The sequence below is a fragment of the Enhydra lutris genome, unplaced genomic scaffold, assembly GCF_002288905.1.
Source record: "Enhydra lutris kenyoni isolate GAN:26980312 unplaced genomic scaffold, ASM228890v2 scaffoldscaffold5, whole genome shotgun sequence".
Taxonomy (NCBI): Eukaryota; Metazoa; Chordata; class Mammalia; order Carnivora; family Mustelidae; genus Enhydra; species Enhydra lutris.
This window is the reverse complement of record NW_019154089.1, coordinates 7,534,034-7,541,618: the sequence shown is the minus strand read 5'-3', so window position 1 is coordinate 7,541,618 and position 7,585 is coordinate 7,534,034.

The following is a 7,585-nucleotide window of genomic DNA, read 5'->3' as shown; positions in this document are numbered from 1 at the left end:
CACTGGTCCTTTTGGACTCAATGTATTCACTTTGTTCCTATCATGGTGTTTCATATGCTATATAGTAGTTATCTACAAGAAATAGGCAAAGCAGTGGTAAAGTGAGTTGGACCAATGGCAAACCTCCTGTGTTGGAATTCTGCCTCCAATCCCTTGATAACTTTTTAACTTTACACAATTAACTGTTTGTCTTTTTCCTCATCCTAAAAATAAGAAGTAGAGTACCTCTCTTAAAGGATTAAATGAGACAAAATAAGTAAAGGGCTTTAAACTATACTTGAAATAAAATGCTTAATAAAATCTCTCTCTCTAGACTATAAAGGCTTTGGGGTGCCTGGCTGGATCAGTCGGTCGAGACCGAAGTTCCTGATCTCTGGGTTGTGAGTTTGAGTTCCACATTACAGGTAGAGATTAGTTAGAAATTAAACCTTAGGGGTCCCTCAGTGGTGGCTCAGTTGGTTAAGCATCTGCCTTCAGCTCAGGTCATGATCCCAGGGTCCTGGGATTGAGCCCCACATCGGGCTCCCTGCTCAGAGGGAAGCCTGCTTCTCCCTCTGCCTGCCACTCCCCCTACTTGCGCTCTCTCTCTCTGTGTCAAATAAATAAATAAAATCTTTTTAAAAAATCAAATGAAATCTTAAAAAAAAATAGAAAGACTATAAAGGCCTTAATGTCAGAGTAGAGACAGACAGACACACAGAGAGAGAAAGAGACCGAGATCAATGTTGAATTGACCATGCTAGACCATATTTGCTCTTTCCTTTTTTCCTCCATAACTGGCAGGATATCTGTCACAAATGCTATTTTCTGCATTACAACTCTCTGAAATCAGCCCTAATTTTTTTTTTTTAAAGATCATTTATTTATTTATTTGAGAGAGATAGAGAGAGAGAGAGAGAGAGAGAAGGAGCAGTGGGGAGAGGCGGAGAGAGAAAGAAGCAGACTTCAGCTGAGCAGGAAGCCTGGTGCAGGGCTTGATTCCAGGACGGGGAGATCATGAGCTGAGCCTAAGGCAGACACTGAACCGACTGAGCCACCCAGGAGTTCCCTAAATTATCTTTAAAATGATCTTTTTTCCCCTAGTTGGGCATGTTTCATAATGTCTGCTTCTAGTAGTCCCAGCTGATGGCTGTGAAAAGGTACAACCCAAATTACAGCTGACTTCCTTCTCTTGGGATATGTTACTTTACTAGGGGAATTTATACCTACTCCCAAACCCTAAATTTCTTTTTCTTTCTTCTTCTTCTTCTTCCCCTTCCCCTTCTTCATCTTCTTCCTCTTCTCTCTTCCTCTCCTCCTCATCCTCCCTCTCCACCCTCTCCACTTCCTTCCCCTTCCCTCCAATGCTAATACTGGTCAAAACTACTGAAGGAGTGAGAGTTACCTGTTGGGGGGGTGGGGGGGGGCGGCAGCAGCGCCTGAGTTAAGCGTCTGCCTTGGCTCAGGTCTGACGGAGCCCTGGCTCTGGCTCAGGTCATGATCCCAGAGTCCTGGGATCCCTACTGTGCTGGAAGCCTGCTTTCCCTCTCCCACTCCCCTTGCTTGTGTTCCCTCCCTCTCTTGCTGTGTCTCTCTCTGTCAGATAAATAAAATCTTAAAAAAAAAAAAAAAGAGGTTCCTGTGGGGACACAAAGGTGAATGCAACAATCCTTTCTCACACAAAAAGCGAAGTGTTATTTCTTATGGCAACATTTTCATGTGTTCCCGATACATGCAGGAGAAGTTCATAGATACTACACACACACACAGTGACCCCACAGTTAAATAAATAACTGCATGTATGAATGCTGAGTTCCACACAGGAAAAAAAAAAGTGATTTCTGTAGAAGTTCTCAGATCTTTTGATAAGCTAATATACATTGTCACTATGTAAGAGGTAAAGGGAATGAATATGCAGTTCTCCTCAAATTTAGTTGACCACCCCTCTGCTCCCACCCCCCATATGCATCCAGCACCACACTGAACTTGAACATGTCAGACTTCACTGTTGCTTATCTTTTACATTTGTTTTGTAGTTTCCTGTGTCGTACAAAAAGTTTAAAAAGTTGGCATTGTAAAGTTTACCTATTGTTTCCTTTATGATTTTCACCATAAAACCTCTTTCTAAAAAATACTTCCCTCTCTGAAATTCATAAAGATACTCCCTTTGTATTTTCTTTTTTTTTTTTTTAAAGATTTTATTTATTTGACAGACAGAGATCACAAGCAGGCAGAGACAGGCAGAGAGAGAGGAGGAAGCAGGCTCCCTGCCAAGCAGGGAGCCCGATGTGGGGCTCGATCCCAGGACCCTGGGATCATGACCCGAGCCGAAGGCAGAGGCTTTAACCTACTGAGCCACCCAGGTGCCCCCCCTTTGTATTTTCTTATAAAGCGTTTTTAGGGCACCTGGGTGGCTTGGTCGGTTGGGCGTCTGCCTTCAACTTAGGTCATGGTCCTGGAGTCCTGGGATCGAGTCCCATATCAGGATCCCTGCTTGGCAGGGAGTTGGCTTCTCCCTCTGCCCTTCACCCTGCTTGTGCTCTCTCTCAAATAAATAAACAAAATCTTTTTTTTAAAAAAAAGTGTTTTTAAAATTTTTGTCACATTTAGATGCATCAGTGATTTGTTTATTCACGTGCCAAGCCAATTGCTTTGTCTTTCCCCACTGATGTACAGTGCAAATAGCATCACAGCCTAGATTTCTATATGTGTATGGGTAGGTCTGTGAGTCAGCTAGAATTTGGTTCCATTCTTCCTCAAGATAGAAGTTTCTTTAAAAAAATATATTTATTTATTTACTTACTTACTTATTTGTTTGTGAGGGAGAGAGAGAGAGTGCACAAGCAGGGGAAGCAGCAGGCAGAGGGAGAAGTGGACTCTCAGCTAAGGAGGGAGCCCAATGTGAGACTCAATTCTGGGACCCTGGGACCCATGACTTGAGTCAGAGGCAGAGGCTTCACCAACCGAGCCATCCAGGCATCCCAAGATAGGAGTTTCTTCTTCATGCTATCCACAGAGGCAGTCTAGGTGATGTGACATTCTACGCACCTTCTGTGTCCCTTTGCTTTGAAAGATCTTGACCTCATGGTCCCATATAGTGATATCTGCATTCCAGGCAGCAGGAAGGAATGAAGGTGATAAAGAGAAAATGAGCAGGTACTCTCCAATGAGCCGAAAGCTGCCGCATGGTATGTATGCCTACATCCTATCAGCCAGAACCCCAGTTGGGAAACAGGGTCTATATACTGACCATCAAGTATATGCTAAAAAGTCTATAAAATGTGAAGAGAGTAGACACTGGGAAATAGCATCCCTCTGCCAAGTTGTTTGTTTTGTTTGTTTGTTTGTTTTTTACTATTTATTTTCTTTCAGTGAGGAGCCTGAGAACATTTTGCTTCTAATATTTAAAATTTTTGTATTCATAGATGTATCAGAAAATTAAAAAGTGACAAGCAAGAAAATAATCAGGTGTATACGACCTTTCAGAATCAACCATAGAAATAACCATAACATCACATCATTCCAGAAAGCTTTCTGTGCGTAAAGATAGGAGGGAAGTTCACAGAGCTACTTCGTAAGAACTGGACCATACTACAGATGCTATTTGAATTCAAAGTATTACATTTAATTCTACTTGAAACTGAAGGAAGAGTGAACCTTCAAGTAATGTTTCTTGACCACAAGAGACATTACTTGTTGAAGGGTACCTCTGAGGGTAAACAAAAATGGTGAAAAACATTAAGATATTCAGTCATTTTTTAAAAAAATAACAATTTCACATGTCAGCATGCAAAGGCATCTTAGCTCTTGTGATTCTTTCCATTTTTCCATCTCCCTTGACCCTGCCTTCTACTTTTGTTACTTATATTGTAGTCATTATATCATCCAGGTTTATAAGAAATATATCTGTTCTATAAAAACATAATTGCAAAAAAAAAAAAACAAACATAATTGCATAGTTACTTGGTATAGAGTCTAGATTTAAATTAATTCCAAGCTTTTTATCAAGGCTTCTCCATTTGCAAGCTCTTTATTTCAATTTATCTCTTCGTGGACTGAGTTTCATCGTTACCTTATTTCATTAAGAAGGGTTTTGGATGTTTAAGAATGTCTGCCTGTTGCCTTTACACTGGAACCAGATCTTGGCTGGTTGTAATGTTCTCGGGTCTCCCCTTCTTTCCCATAGAATATGGTAGGTGTTGCACTTTTTTCTCTGTAAGAAATCTGAGACAAGTCTGAATTTTCCTCCTTGTTGGTGACCTCTTTTTCCTGCTTGTATGCCTAAAGAAGTCACTTTCCATCATTTTTTTTTAGTTCAACAGTTTAACTAAGACATGTCTTAGTATTAAACATTCTGAATCAAGCTTTTCTGGAAATAATGGGTCTTTCAATCTGCAATTTACATTTTTCCTGCATTAAACACTCTCCTTTGGCTCTGTTTTTTTTTTTTTTTTAATTTTCCTCCTTCAAGAATACCAATAAATCCTTATACTGGATCATCTTTGTATGTACTCCATTTCTATTAATTCCAATTTCTTAAATCTCTTTACCTCTGTTTAGCTGCCCCAATTCAGTAATGTGAGTTTCGGTGTGGTTAGTTGCCTCTCTTGTTCGTTCTAAGTTATCCATTCTAACATGATGCTGTTTTTGTCCTCAATTTGTTTCCTTGCTATCGATTCTCATTTTATCATCCTATCTTTGAGCCTTCAGTTATTAAATTCATGTTCTTATTGTTTTCTGTGTGAAGCAATTGAAAGCAATTTCCTTTGGTCAGGGCAGGGTGGGGTGGCGGGGATGTTGAGGAGCCTTTGCCTTTTGCTTACTGTTTTCCCTCTACTTATTAATTATGAGCTGCCATGTGTTTGCCTCCATTTCTTTTCATCTTGATTTGGTGGCTCCGTCCAGACCTACCTTCTGCTGCTGTAACATGATGGCAGGAGAGAAGAGCTCATTGACTATGTCCTCACTCTTTGAGATCAGTCTGTTTTTCCCTCTGAGCTAAGTGAGAGGCAGAGTGTTTGGATTTTGTACACTTTTTGGTAGTCAGAAGTGGAGGAGGGGAAAGAGGAAAGCTCAGCTGAAGCAGAGGGCAGCCCTGTGGGAATGTGTGCATGTGCGCCTGTCCTGAGGTTCTGGTTAATGTCCTGCACAAGGCTCAGGCCATTTGATTGGGGACCGAGAGGGGGATCCTATATACTTTTTGTAAGGAAAGGGGAAACCCAGGTTTGTGTCAATTTCTCAAGTTGGAGTGTTGGTCTAAGGGGTTTTCTTTCTGTCAACTGAGTCAGCTCCATGGGTCATGCTCCCTGCTTCCCCTATTTCTCCCCAGCACACTTTTTAATATGGTTCATTCAGAAGAGGAAGAATATGAGGGCATGACTCACATCTGTTTCCTTCCAGATTCAGGAGCACTAGGGAGAATGTTCAGGATTATGTCCTTTCTAGGCATTCAGGACAGGGGAGGGAGCAGAAATGTTCTATGCCACTCAGTGTCATCTTTTGTATCTTTCCCTGGATGCCAAATTTGAAGTTTATTGTATTGGTTACTGATAGTAAATTTCCCCTGTGGTTTTGTCTACTTTCTTTTGTTAGGGATTGAGAAAGAAAAATTCTATGAGGAAGCTTTAATCCACTATCTATTTCTAGAAGTGTCCATATACATTTTTAAAACTGTGTTTGCTGGAGTGCCTGGGTGGCTCAGTCAGTTAAGCATCTGACTCTTGATTTCCTCAGGTCATGATCTCAGAGTTGTGACATTGAGCCGTGCGTCTGGGCTCCATGTTCAGTGGGGAGTTTGCTTGGGATTTTCTCTCTCTCTCATCCTCTTCCCCTCCTTGTTTGTGCGCGCTCTCTCTCTCTCTTGCTCTCTCTCTCAAATAAATCTTTAAAATGAAACCATAAAACGGTGTTAGCTATCAGTTGCTTTGTAGATCTGACTTGAGTCAATGACTATAAAATAATGCAAAGCCGACTGGGTCCTAGGCGCTGAGTTCCCAACTCCTGAGATGTCCCAGACAGGCAAACTCACCCATTTTGTAAGACATGACTCTTAGAGATAGATTTAGGAATTGAAGTCAGGTACCAGTACTGCCAGGTTGGAGCCTAGACCAGGAGTCCTGGCCTGATGGAAAAGCAATCCTGGAGAGAAGGGACAATGTTGACTCCTCCTTTCAGAAAGACTGTCCAAAGTGGGATGTAGGAGCCGTGTGGCCCAAGGGCAAGCACCCAGCAGAAAGCAGGCCTTCCCTCGTCTCCTGGGTTTCCACAGTGGGACATGCATGCTGCAGATGGGACAAGAAGCATTTCAGAACTTAGGCCTCCCTGCCTTCTGCCAGAACATCTGTCATAGATGTCCTGTACACAAAGTACTCCAAATGCCTTGGAAAGCCTTGGAGATGAGCATCTTTGCCTCCCCTAGGGATCCCCGAGAGCACGGGTCCTGGGAGAGCCCTGAGACTGTGGTTTGCAGGGACACATCCAGGTTTTAGGGGGTCTGAAGCTTCTAGAATTTGGAAGGCTTTCTGTGAGAAAGAGAATACACAATTATAAATACAAGATTAGGCATGGAAGCAATTATTTATTTAGAATGAGAAAGGAACGGAACGTGGAAAAGACCCACGTGAGTGAGAGGCCTGGAAAGTTAAGTTTTGTGTGTTTCAGGAGGTCCAGGATGCCCTCAGTAAATGGGCCACAGGGACACCCACAGGTCCCCTGTCCCAGTCGCTAGGGATTCCTAAAGCAGTCCCTGTGGTCCAGAGCTGCCCGCTGGGGAGGACAGCCCACTGCAAACCTGGCTTGGAGGGCCCGAGGACAGGGCTCGATACCAACTTTACAAAGAGCTTCAGAGACTTGTCAGAAGATCCTGCTCACGGCTCTGCCCCTACCCTCATCTCCTAACAGCCCCGTGGACCCCAGCCTCCCTGAGATGGAAGCATTTCCGCTCCTCCAAGGAGCTCCTTGGAACATTTCTGCTCCTCCTTGCAAAATACGGCCTGTGGACATGAAGGATGTAAAACGTTCACACGCAGGAGAGACCAGCTGATGTGCAGCTAGCTGGCCTGCCCTTTTCAGCATGGCCTCCCTCCCTGAAGGCTGAACAGGTGAGAGGCAAGCAGGTGAGAAGCAGCCCCACCTCCGGACCCATCTGAGAAGTTGGGCTTGTTTGGGAAAACGTGACCTTCAAAGAGCATGAGGGACGTGGAGAGAAGACAAAAGCTTCCTGCTGGCCAAGGGACTCAAGTAAGCAAGCCATGAGGAAGTGAGATAGTTAACTGGGGAGAAGCAAATCAGCAAATCAGAAGGATGGTTTTCAACCTGGGCCCAGAGGGGACATGCAGAAGCGGGCAAAGGGGAAGAGGTCCAGTTGGAGGGGCAGAGCTCAGGGCTTTCCCTTCAAGGGAGGCTTCCTCTGCAACGGAAAATAAGCTTGAAAGTCACAGCGGTGGGGGGAATCCATTCACACAAACTGGGTCTGGAAATGACTGTGACTGGAAGGAATCCAAAGAAACCAGTGAGTCTGTATCAAGATAGCTGAGAGGTAAGGTTTTCCCTGGAACCAAAGTGTTCGCCAGGGAGACTGGAGGAATGAATTCAAGGGACCTCAAAG